Below are 13,599 nucleotides of genomic sequence, written 5' to 3' on the forward strand. Positions count from 1 at the left end.
ATAAGGTGCCACCAGCCACCTGTGGTACCCACGAAACACAGATAGAAAGGAGACAGACCACATAGGGGTCCAGTCTGAACTGTGTCTCTGTTACTGTGTCTGTCATTATAGTGACACACTTCCCCCTGTCTTCTCATGACCTATGCATGGCAGGGACAACGTTTTGTATATATGGCCCTTGGTAGTCAAAATGAAACATTCATTGTCTACTGTATAGCACATACACATAGGAATAACCACACTTCTGTTCAAGCCAACGTCAGTCTGTCTGGCTAATATGTAGCCTGGGTGAGAGGTCTGCAGCTATAGGCTACATACAGTACTATACACAGGGCGGAAATAGTCCCCAGTGAAGATGATCCTCGCACGAAGGGTTATTGGAGTAGTTTACCCCGCCATTTGTTGGGCCCGCAGTGAAAGATTAAGCGATTTTCCGTGCCTGTGTGCGGGCGCGCAGAGCCGGCAGATGGATCTCGCTCAGAAATAAGACTGTTGCTACGTACCTCAATATTCAAATGTTTGGAAAATTGGCCTCAGTGGCGGAGATGGCGTATGAGATGTAGCGGTTCGACTTGGCGAGATAACATGAACAGCCTACGATGCGGTCATCTGGATGTTGTTTGGGAAAGGTGGGCTGGATACGTTTATTATGATCACTGTTAATTAAAGTTTGTTGACACAAATAATAGGCCTTTTCATGATTTATCACATGCTTTTTGATAGCGTCTGGTTTATATCCATGTAGTTTGTTATTGGGAGGAATTGTGAGATATATAGACATATAGCCTATAGATTTGAGTAAAGTATCAATGCTTATATCTGTTACGCATGGGATGTAGGCTTGTAGCAATGAGGAGATAGCTGTTGGTGATTTATTTATATAATTCCCCTACATTTGAAACGTTTTAACAACTGTTTTCCTAGAGTTTTCTCCGACGTTATTCAGTGTCTGAGTAGTTTTAAGTTGAAAGGCAACTCGCATGATTTTACTTTTGCCTTTAGCAAACTCCGACGCACATTAATCATTAGACTGAAGATCAATAGCTGTTTGAAAGCAGAACAAGTGTTTTCCAGATGTTCCAGGTGCTAATGGAAACGTTAATAACTGAGTACCTACCCTACAGGTGGGGAGGTAGATACTATTTGTAGTGCTGCGCAGCAATCATGTTGAAATAAACACAGTCGAATTCAATTGCGCTAATACGGAACCAAAACTGGCAACTGGTTCGAACACTTGATATTTTAATTGAAATGATTGGTTATTTTGTCATGGGACTGCAGGTTCTCCAAATCAATGCGAGGTCCTTGCTGGCTGTTCAGCTGCAAATTCACAGCAAGCCCATGGATAATAACAGTTCATCTCGTTTTACCCGGTGTGAGCAAACATATTTGCCTCCAGAACTAGACCAGCCTATACCATTAGCCTACCTTTGAACTCGTAGCGAACAGAGCAAATTAGCCGCTTAGTTTTTGTATTTTGAAACCAGTTGTTTGTTGAACGTCCCTATCCTATAACCTATGCCGTGTGTGTTCTGATCTGGGCCGGTCCCCAGCACCAGCCGCACGTCGAAAACAGCTTCTCCCGGTGGTAAGAAAAGGACCGGCGCGGTCTAGACGCCAGCTCTGCCCAGCACAGTGTCCTGTGGTCAAACACTTAAACAGCCTACTAGTTAGTGATAAAGTTACGATTGAAGTGTTTCCAGCTGTTGTTACGCACAGATTAGAGAAATGCTGCGGCGTTTGACTTTCCTATACTGATTTGTTATCGCTCTTTTGGCTATATGAGTGATTTTATAATATTTGTATATTATGTGTAAATTATTGAATGTTTTTAAGTGATTTTGAATGTTTCTGCTTAAATGATCCTCGGTTTGCATGGTACAAACTCGAAGCTGACAACCTGTTGTTTACAGCAGGTTGTAGGTCTTGTAGGGTTCTCATTCAGTGCAGTGAGAAGGTGTCTGGAATGAGTGAACATTTCACCTCTAGCCAACTCCTGTCATAGAACGTTAAAACAGCATAACATAGCAGGGGTGGGAGTGTGGAGTCTGTAGAAGGGTGGTGTGTACTAGTAAGCATATATGTTTCTTAAAAACTAATGTCTCTTTATGAAGAAAAATAATAATAATAAATACTTTTCTATTTAATGATGTTATTGCTTTTCAAAGTTATTCATGCAGAGTTGATAAACACAAGCTTTATCCAAAGTCATAACCCCACATTTTTCTCAGCTATAGGGCTTGTTTTCCAAACTGCACTGACCAATCTGTGTCACACAACTTTGCATATATAAACTATATAAACGTTACAGTTTATACGTAAAACTATTCTGTTCGTGGAAAAAAACTTACCGGTTCTGTTCCCTGCGTAAAGTTTGAGTTGCGGCGCACTCAGAAATGTGTGCTACATAATATTTTTATCCAAGAGGACCCACGTAGAACAAGTAAACAGTTGGAAATCCTTTAGTCGTCCGTGGTGCACTCTGTCAAAAGTCCCCGAAACTGTGCAACAGCATAAAGTTATTAAAATACATTAAAACTCTTCAGCCACCGGTGTCTAGCGAGTGGTTGAAAGCTCCACGTCGAGGAATGCGCTTCAAGTGTCCGGCGAGAGCCCATAAGCTTCCCGACCCCAAGACAAAAGCGCTTTATTGGCGAATGGAACGGAGAGTTTTAACGAGAATGGGAGGGGCGACTCGAGGCGAGCTAGAACGCGACCCAGAGCGCTCAAAACTCCACGCTACTGTCTGCTGCAGGGGCCTGGAAAGCAGCGCTCATATGCTGCGCGCTCCTCCTTGACAGATACAGTTGGGGCAACGCAAAAAAAAAATGTCTACATGTTTCTTTTAGTTTCACACTGTAAACCAGCAGGACCTGTTTCAATAACACGCTTATGAGAAGTATTTACTTGCAAACTTATTTTGTGCAGTTCTGTGTTCATATTCTTTACAGCACATTTTGAGTATGGAATGGTTTGTACTCAGACTACAGTGAACCAGTTTCAACATTTATAAGATTGGAGCCTATAATGTGTCCATTGCCTACATTTAGGCCTATTTTTTTTTATTTCTTAGCATTTTTAGTCTATCAGCCTATATTTGTTATTCTTGGATAATTGTTCATATGGGCTTGATGTATGAAATGGAAAAGCGAACAGCCTTGTATTTTGACTGTCAATCACTTGGCATTTGAGAAAAGCGCGTGTCAATTGTCAAATCTCTCATTGGCACGTATGGTGTCTTAATTCATGAATGTTGTTGCACCGTTTAACTGGGAGATTGGTAGGCATTGAATACTTCCTACTGCTGAGTAGCCTTACAGCCCGTCGGCAGCTGGCACCCTATTTTAAAGTGTCTTAGAATCGCTTTCCAACGAGGTGAAGTAATGGGATATCTATCAGTAATGGTGTAACCATGTCACATACTCCGATATAGATACTTTTAGAAACATACTATGTCTCAGAATTGTCCATAATATAGTTGAGAACAGGACAGAAGTGATCTAAAAGGATCTGTTCATATCAACACATTGTTTGTTATAAGTAGTCTAATTCCTTATATCATATTTGTATATCTACAGGACTCTATATAGGTCTATACAGGATAACTTAAAACAAATCAAATGAATCCAACCACTTTACACAGAGCTCTTTTCTGATGTGTTAACGACTCGATTTGGTCATCCATAGCAGTGCAGCCATAGGGCCTTCTACCACTATGCTTGTTGACACACGACTGTGAAAGTAATTGGTCTGAGGTCAACACTCCCCCTGTATATGTGTGGGTGGCGTCACTCCCCCCGGCTCTGTAGGTGTACCTTGGCTGGGTCCGGCCCCTGCAAGAGCAAGATTCAACAAACACACCACAGGGCTTTGGCTCCTGGGCCGGTGCAAGTGTGTCTCTGGACATGTTTTGACCCTATTCTGTGTGGAATAAGGGACACTTCAGAATGGCTGAACAGTGCTTTATTTACAGCTGTTTTCAAAACTGTTACTGTCATTCCTCTTTATGCCACTGTGGCTCGTTCTTCTTCCATAGTTTACCCACAGTTATGATCCATATAACACACACACACACACACACACACACACACACACACACACACACACACACACACACTGTAACATACACCTGTAACAAATGGCTGTAAATTGCAGGAATAGACAAACGACTTCATGCATGTTCTCCAGGCCCAGATGTACTAGTCCCATATAGTCCATTATGATTTCAAAGAACATCAAACCTGAATCCTCTCTAGCAGTTTATCACAACTACAGAGATTCACACATACAAATCACCCAGCAGTGCCTCTTCCTCCATCTACTGTGTGTTTCTCTCTCTCTCCCTCTTGTGCTCCAGAGTGGCGCAGCGGTCTAAGGCACTGCATCTCAGTGCTAGAGGCGTCACTACAGACACCCTGGTCTGTCACAGACTCAGCCCCCAGGTACCTATCCAACTGTTTCATCATTAAAGCTGTCCACGAGTGTAAGACCATAGCCTGAGACTCTAACATTCACTGTTTTAAATATAAGAGTCTATCTGGTAAGAACAAATGTCTATATACCGGCGCTGTTGAGTGGAACAAACTACCACAGTAACTCAAAGCCATACCATCCAAAACCACTTTTTAAAAGAATGTCAAAAGCTGGCTAATGTGTGAACAGTATAACTATGGTTTGGTCTGTATCTCTGTAATGTGTCTATCTCTGTAATGTGTCTATCTCTGTAATGTGTCTATCTCTGTAATGTGTCTATCTCTGTAATGTGTCTATCTCTGTAATGTGTCTATCTCTGTAATGTGTCTGTATCTCTGTAATGTGTCTATCTCTGTAATGTGTCTGTATCTCTGTAATGTGTCTATCTCTGTAATGTGTCTATCTCTGTAATGTGTCTATCTCTGTAATGTGTCTGTATCTCTGTAATGTGTCTATCTCTGTAATGTGTCTATCTCTGTAATGTGTCTATCTCTGTAATGTGTCTGTATCTCTGTAATGTGTCTATCTCTGTAATGTGTCTGTATCTCTGTAATGTGTCTGTATCTCTGTAATGTGTCTATCTCTGTAATGTGTCTGTATCTCTGTAATGTGTCTGCATCTCTGTAATGTGTCTATCTCTGTAATGTGTCTGTATCTCTGTAATGTGTCTATCTCTGTAATGTGTCTGTATCTCTGTAATGTGTCTGTATCTCTGTAATGTGTCTATCTCTGTAATGTGTCTGTATCTCTGTAATGTGTCTATCTCTGTAATGTGTCTGTATCTCTGTAATGTGTCTATCTCTGTAATGTGTCTATCTCTGTAATGTGTCTGTATCTCTGTAATGTGTCTGTATCTCTGTAATGTGTCTGTATCTCTGTAATGTGTCTGTATCTCTGTAATGTGTCTATCTCTGTAATGTGTCTATCTATGTAATTGTATATGTATTTACATACACAGTAGGGACCACAATGGAAATACGTCCCCAACTTTATTGGGCAATTCCAGTCACTTTAGAAAGTATTCATACCTCATGACTTATTCCACATTTTGTTGTGTTACCTGAATTCAAAATGGATTAAAACCACAACAAAAATCACTGTTTTTGGACATTGAACATTAAACGAAAATGAAATAGAAAAATATGTAATTTCCATAACTATTCACCCCCCTGAGTCAATACTCTGTAGAAGCACCTTTGGCACGGTGTCTGTATCAGCTTTGTACATCTGGATTTGGGGCTTTTCTCCCATTCTTCCTTGCAGATTTGCTCAAGCTCTGTTAAGATGGATGGGGAGTGGCGGTGAACAGCAATCTTCAAGTCTATTATTTCACTGTATCACAACTCCAGTGGGTCAGCAGTTTACATACGCTAAGATGACTGTGCCTTTAAACAGCTTGGAAAATTCCTGAAAATGATGTCATGGCTTTAGAAGCTTTTGATAGGCGAATTGACATCATTTGAGTCAATTGGAGGTGTACCTGTGGATGTATTTCAAGGCCTACCTTCAAACTCAGTGCCTCTTTGCTTGACATCATTGGAAAATCAAAATAAATCAGCCAAGACCACAGAAAAAAAATTGTAGACCTCCACAAGTCTGGTTCATCCTTGGGAGCAATTTCCAAACGCCTGAAGGTACCACGTTCATCTGTACAAACAATAGTACGCAAGTATAAACACCATGGGACTGTTTTTGCTTTGTAATTATTGGGGTAGATTGATGAAGGGAAAAAACATTTAAGTATATTTTAGAATAAGGCTGTAATGTAACAAATTGTGGAAAAAGTCAAGGGTCTCCAGACTGTTACATCCAACATATTCTACAGATATACTAAATATTCTATCCACAGATATACTAAATATTCAGATATACTAAATACACACGTGATAGGATGTATTGACATTGTGGACAGTATGTGGATAGAATATATAGTATATCTGTAGAATACGTTAGATAGAATAGGATATATACAGCAATAGCTGAATAGAATGGAATTGACTAGAATATGGTATATACATATGAAATGAGTAAAACATTATGCAAACATTATTGAAGTGACCAGTGATTCCATGTCTATGTACACAGGGCAGCAGCCTCTAAGGTGAAGGATTTGAGTAACTGGGTGGCAGCCGGCTAATGACAGTGACTAAATTCAGGGCAGGGTACTGGGTGAAGGCCTGCTAGTGATGGCTATTTAACAGTCTGATGGCCTTAAAATAAAATCTGTTTCTCAGTTTCTCAGTCCCAGCTTTAATGCACCTGTACTGACCACACCTTCTGGATGGCAGCAGGGTGAACAGGCCGTGCATCCGGTGGTTGTCCTTGATGATCTTTTTGGCCTTCCTATGACATCGGATGCTGTAGGTGTCCTGGAGGGCAGGCAGTGTGCCCCCGGTAACGCTTTGGGCAGACCGCACCACCCTCTGGAGAGACTTGCGGTTGTGGGCGGTGCAGTTGCCGTACCAGGCGGTGATACAGCCTGACAGGATGCTCTCAATGGTGCATCTGTAAAAGTTTGCGAGGGTCTTAGGGGCCAAGTAACATTTCTTCAGCCTCCTGAGGTTGAAGAGGCTCTGTTGCGCCTTCTTCACCACACTGTCTGTGTGGGTGGACCATTTCAGATTGACAGTGATAAGTACGCAGATGAACTTGAAGCTTTTCACCTTCTCCACTGCGGCCCGTTGATGTGGATAGGGGGGTGCTCCCTCTGCTGTTTCCTGAAGTCCACAATCAGCTCCTTCGTTTTGTTGACGTTAAGGGAGAGGTTATTTTCCTGGCGCCACTCAGCCAAGGCCCTCACCTCCTCCCTGTAGGCTGTCTCATCATTGTTGGTAATCAGGACTACTACTGTTGTGTCGACTGCAAACTTGATGATTGAGTTGGAAATGTGCCTGGCCACACAATCATAGGTGAACAGTGAGTACAGGAGGGGGCTGATATACAGTATATTGGGGATATTATATTGAGGATCAGCGTAGTGGAGGTGTTGTTGCCTACCTTCACTACCTGGGGGCTGCCCGTCAGGAAGTCCAGGACCCAGTTGCACAGGGCGGGGTTCATACCCAGTGCCCCGAGCTTAATGATGAGCTTGGAGGGTACTATGGTGTTGAAGGCTGAGCTGTAGTCAATGAACAGCATTCTTACATAGGTATTTTTCTTGTCCAGGTGGGATCAGGCAGTGTGCAGTGCGATTGCATCGTCTCTGGATATATTGGGGTGATAAACAAATTGAAGTGGGTCTAGGGTGTCAGGTATGGTGGAGGTGATATGATCCTTAACTAGCCTCTCAAAGCACTTCATGATGACGGAAGTGAGTGCTAGTAGTAATTTAGTTCAGTTACCTTAGCTTTCTTGGGTACAGGAACAATGGTGGACATCTTGAAGCAAGTGGGGACAGCAGACTGAGATTGAAATTGAAAATGTCCACAAACACTCCAGCTAGCTGGTCTGCGCATGCTCTGAGGATGCGGCTAGGGATGGTCGGCAGCCTTGCGAGGTTTAACACGCTTAAATGTCTTACTCACATTGGCCACGGATAACGAGAGCCCACAGTCCTCGGGAGCGGCCCAAGTCGGTGGCACTGTGTTATCCTCAAAGCAGGCGAAGAAGGGGTTTAGCAAGACGTCAGCATCCGCGATGTGGCTGGTTTTCCCTTTGTAATCCGTGATTGTCTGGAGTCCCTGCCACATACGTCTTGTGTCTGAGCTGTTGAACTGTGACTCTGCTCTGACATACGCTGTCAGCTGTGGGACCTTATAAACACAGGTGTGTTTTTATCTAAATCATTGATTTGACCACAGGTGGACTCCAAGATGCAGTGACATCTGAAGGATGATCAAAGGAAGTTGGATGCACCTGAACTCAACTTGGAATGTCACAGCAAAGGGGTGTGAATGTAACACCACAACATGTGGAATAAGTCAAGGGAATTAGAGGTCGACCGATTATGATTTTTCAACGCCGATGCCGATTATTGGAGGATAAAAAAGCCGATACCGATTAATCGGCCGATTTTTAAAATGTATTTGTAATAATGACAATTACAACAATACGGAATGAACACTTATTTTATCTTAATATAATACATCAATAAAATAAATTTAGCCTCAAATAAATAATGAAACATGTTCAATTTGGTTTAAATAATGCAAAAACAAAGTGTTGGAGAAGAAAGTAAAAGTGCAATATGCGCCATGTAAGAAAGCTAACGTTTCAGTTCCTTGCTCAGAACATGAGAACATATGAAAGCTGGTGGTTCCTTTTAACATGAGTCTTCAATATTCCCAGGTAAGAAGTTTTAGATTGTAGTTATTATAGGAATTATAGGACTATTTCTCTCTATACCATTTGTATTTCTTATACCTTTGACTATTGGATGTTCTTATAGGCACTTTGGTATTGCCAGTGTAACAGTATAGCTTCCGTCCCTCTCCTCGCTCCTACCTGGGCTCGAACCAGGAACACATCAACAACAGCCACCCTTGAAGCAGCATTACCCATGCAGAGCAAGGGGAATAACTACCCCAAGTCTTAGAGCGAGTGACGTTTGAAACGCTATTAGCGCGCACCCCGCTAACTAGCTAGCCATTTCACATCACATTGTTACACCAGCCTAATCTCGGGAGTTGATAGGCTTGAAGTCATAAACAGCAGAGCTGCTGGCAAAACGCATGAAAGTGCTATTTGAATGAATGCTTATGAGCCTGCTGGTGCCTACCATCGCTCAGTCAGACTGTTCTATCAAATCATAGACTTAATTATAATAACACACAGAAATACGTGCCTTAGGTCCTTAATACGGTCAAATTCGGAAACTATCATCTCGAAAACAAGACGGAACCGTTCTGTATTTTATCTAACGGGTTACATCGGTCTAAATATTCCTGTTACATTGTACAACCTTCAATGTTATGTCATAATTACGTAAAATTCTGGCAAATTCGTTCGCAATGAGCCAGGCTGCCCAAACTGTTGCATATACCCTGACTCTGTGTGCAATGAATGCAAGAGAAGTGACAATTTCACCTGGTTAATATTGCCTGCTAACCTGGATTTCTTTTAGCTAAATATGCAGGTTTAAAAATATATACTTCTGTATATTGAATTTAAGAAAGGCATTGATGTTTATGGTTAGGTACACGTTGGAGCAACGACAGTCCTTTTTCACAAATGCGCACTGCATCGATTATATGCAACGCAGGACACGCTAGACAAACTAGTAATATCATCAACCATGTGTAGTTAACTAGTGATTATGATTGATTAAGTTTAATGCTAGCTAGCAACTTACCTTGGCTTCTTACTGCATTCGCGTAACAGGCGGGCTCCTCGTGAGGCAGGTGGTTAGAGCGTTGGACTAGTTAACTGTAAGGTTGCAAGATTGGATCCCCTGAGCTGACAAGGTAAAAATCTGTCGTTCTGCCCCTGAACAAGACAGTTAACCCACTGTTCCTAGGCCGTCATTGAAAATAAGAATGTGTTCTTAACTGACTTGCCTAGTTAAATAAAGATTCAATAAAGGTGTTTTTTTTTTATAATTAAAAATCGGCGTCCAAAATACCGATTTCCGATTGTTATGAAAACTTGAAATCGGCCCTAATTAATCAGCCAATCCGATTAATCGGTCGACCTCTAGTATGAATGCTTTCTGAAGGCACTATATGTATTTTTTTTGACAAATAAAATCAATCAATCCAAGCTGTGAAGCGGCCATTTGATGAATGGAAATCTGTTACAAAACACAAAAAGTTGAATGACATTAAAAGATTGTCGAGCCAAGCCTTCGATATTGAGTAGGCTTACAAGGTAGGGAGGGATGTATTTTCTGTTTGTTCAGATTGACATCGTCTATTTATTGTGGTGTTGAAAACGCAAACCATGATATTGAAGTGGCTGAAGTCGGTATGTTTTGTTTATTGGTTGTGAGGTGCATTGGCACAGAAACCTGTTGGTGGAAAATGTGTTGCATATACTTGATAGAATTATAAATACGGCATCAAAAAGTAGAAAATCTGATTCCCCCCCAGCTGATCTGAGGCCGGCTTTGATCGTAATGTAGGCCTAGTGAAACAGGCAGGGAGAGAGAGCTCGTCCATGGTCATCAGTGAACCTGCAACCTTTTGGCCCGTAGTTCTGCGTGGCATCAACTGTGCCATAAAAGCATGCTGATGTGGCAAAGTCCATATCCACGTTAATAAACACAGGGTCGCTATAGTTAGTATTTGTGGTCGTAAACATTATTTAGAATTCATTCTATGAGTGGGGAGGTTGTGCAATTTATTTTACAGTGCAAGGAGAGGGTCATGTGAAAATATTTGTAACGAGGGGGAGGTTAATTTCTAACTGTCCCTTAGCAACGATACCGTCTGTCAAGATGTGAAGGCTGGAATGTTTTTCAGGGTGTTATTCTTATAAAAGTAGAGCAAGACCTCACAAGGGGTCATCTGAAATCTCAACCACCTGTATGTACTGTATGTGTTTTTACCTTTCATCTCACGATCTTATGTCTCTCTCTCACACACACACACACAGAGACACACACACACACAGAGACACACACACACACACACACACACACAGAGTTGTCCAGGAAAGCCCCTATCAGAGGCATACAGATCCCACCCAGCACACCACCAGCCAGCAGGCCAGAGAGTAGAGGAGAGAGAGATAATAGAGTACTGTTATCAGTTATCCGGTCATGTGATGGAGGTTGGAGTGTGCCGTGCTGCACGGACGCCCATGTCAGACCACTGAGGTCATTCACAAATAAAAGCCCTCTTCCCTTCAGTGGCCTATCCTCGACCCCCAATTCAACTCACAGACCAGTTCTTGTTACCACTGAGTCAAACATCCCACCCTGTACACTCATCCACCCCACTCCACCTCTTGCTACTGACCACCTTATCCCCATCCCCCCCCCCCCCCCCCCCCCCCACTTATTCAACCCGCAGGTCATTGTCATTCTTGCTTAAACTCCCCCCCCCCCCCCCCCCTTATTCAGACCCCCCTCCCGCCCTTTCCTCCCTTCCATCACCCTCCCATCACGGTTGGTTCTCTACTGAGGGAGAGAGAGACTAACAGGGGTGAGGTAGGGAAGAGGGATAGATTGGTGAGGGAGAGAGAGACTAACAGGGTGAGGTAGGGAAGAGGGATGGATTGGTGAGGGAGAGAGACTAACAGGGTGAGGTAGGGAAGAGAGATGGATTGGTGAGGGAGAGAGACTAACAGGGTGAGGTAGGGAAGAGGGGTGGATTGGTGAGGGAGAGAGAGACTAACGGGGTGAGGTAGGGAAGAGGAAAGGACAGGTAGATAGAAGGGAGGGGATAACAGGGTGAGGTAGGGAAGAGGAAAGGACAGGTAGATAGAAGGGAGGGGGTAACAGGGTGAGGTAGGGAAGAGGAAAACCGGGTGAGGTAGGGAAGAGGAAAGGACAGGTAGATAGAAGGGAGGGGATAACAGGGTGAGGTAGGGAAGAGGAAAGGACAGGTAGATAGAAGGGAGGGGGTAACAGGGTGAGGTAGGGAAGAGGAAAGGACAGGTAGATAGAAGGGAGGGGATAACAGGGTGAGGTAGGGAAGAGGAAATTACAGGTAGATAGAAGGGAGGGGATAACAGGGTGAGGTAGGGAAGAGGAAAGGACAGGTAGATAGAAGGGACGGGATAACAGGGTGAGGTAGGGAAGAGGATAGTACAGGTAGATAGAAGGGAGGGGATAACAGGGTGAGGTAGGGAAGAGGAAATTACAGGTAGATAGAAGGGAGTGGATAACAGGGTGATGTAGGGAAGAGGAAAGGACAGGTAGATATAAGGGAGGGGATAACAGGGTGAGGTAGGGAAGAGGAAAGGACAGGTAGATAGAAGGGAGGGGATAACAGGGTGAGGTAGGGAAGAGGACAGGACAGGTAGATAGAAGGGAGGGGATAACAGGGTGAGGTAGGGAAGAGGACAGGACAGGTAGATAGAAGGGAGGGGATAACAGGGTGAGGTAGGGAAGAGGACAGGACAGGTAGATAGAAGGGAGGGGATAACAGGGTGAGGTAGGGAAGAGGAAAGGACAGGTAGATAGAAGGGAGGGGATAACAGGGTGAGGTAGGGAAGAGGATAGTACAGGTAGATAGAAGGGAGGGGATAACAAGGTGAGGTAGGGAAGAGGAAAGGACAGGTAGATAGAAGGGAGGGGATAACAGGGTGAGGTAGGGAAGAGGATAGTACAGGTAGATAGAAGGGAGGGGATAACAGGGTGAGGTAGGGAAGAGGACAGGACAGGTAGATAGAAGGGAGGGGATAACAGGATGAGGTAGGGAAGAGGAAAACCGGGTGAGGTAGGGAAGAGGAAAGGACAGGTAGATAGAAGGGAGGGGATAACAGGGTGAGGTAGGGAAGAGGAAAGGACAGGTAGATAGAAGGGAGGGGATAACAGGGTGAGGTAGGGAAGAGGAAATTACAGGTAGATAGAAGGGAGTGGATAACAGGGTGATGTAGGGAAGAGGAAAGGACAGGTAGATAGAAGGGAGGGGATAACAGGGTGAGGTAGGGAAGAGGAAAGGACAGGTAGATAGAAGGGAGGGGATAACAGGGTGAGGTAGGGAAGAGGACAGGACAGGTAGATAGAAGGGAGGGGATAACAGGGTGAGGTAGGGAAGAGGACAGGACAGGTAGATAGAAGGGAGGGGATAACAGGGTGAGGTAGGGAAGAGGAAAGGACAGGTAGATAGAAGGGAGGGGATAACAGGGTGAGGTAGGGAAGAGGACAGGTAGATAGAAGGGAGGGGATAACAGGGTGGGGTAGGGAAGAGGAAATGACAGGTAGATAGAAGGGATGGGATAACAGGGTGAGGTAGGTGAAGAGGAAAGGACAGGTAGATAGAAGGGAGGGGATAACAGGGTGAGGTAGGGAAGAGGAAAGGACAGGTAGATAGAAGGGAGGGGATAACAGGGTGAGGTAGGGAAGAGGAAAGGACAGGTAGATAGAAGGGAGGGGATAACAGGGTGAGGTAGGGAAGAGGACAGGACAGGTAGATAGAAGGGAGGGAGGGGATAACAGGGTGAGGTAGGGAAGAGGACAGACAGGTAGATAGAAGGGAGGGAAAACAGGGTGAGGTAGGGAAGAGGAAAGGACAGGTAGAT

The 13,599-nt window shown here is 43.8% G+C and overlaps 2 protein-coding genes across 3 annotated transcripts in view; one reads left to right on the forward strand and one right to left on the reverse strand.

The window, feature by feature from the left end:
- The window catches only part of LOC139401878 (vasorin-like), a 43,343-nt gene extending 40,699 nt beyond the window's left edge, over nt 1-2,644 (reverse strand). Inside the window, exon 1 of one of the 2 annotated variants that reach the window (XR_011633178.1) lies at nt 2,352-2,625. The gene's annotated coding sequence lies outside the window, so the exon portion shown is untranslated. Of the gene's footprint in view, nt 1-2,351 lie in introns of both variants that reach the window. The other variant, XM_071145873.1, reaches the window with a different exon arrangement.
- LOC139401879 (mitochondrial import inner membrane translocase subunit tim16-like) overlaps nt 1-13,599 on the forward strand; it is a 175,587-nt gene that overhangs the window by 104,594 nt on the left and 57,394 nt on the right. The window lies entirely within an intron of this gene.

This window comes from Oncorhynchus clarkii, unplaced genomic scaffold (genome assembly GCF_045791955.1).
Source record: "Oncorhynchus clarkii lewisi isolate Uvic-CL-2024 unplaced genomic scaffold, UVic_Ocla_1.0 unplaced_contig_537_pilon_pilon, whole genome shotgun sequence".
Lineage (NCBI taxonomy): Eukaryota > Metazoa > Chordata > Actinopteri > Salmoniformes > Salmonidae > Oncorhynchus > Oncorhynchus clarkii.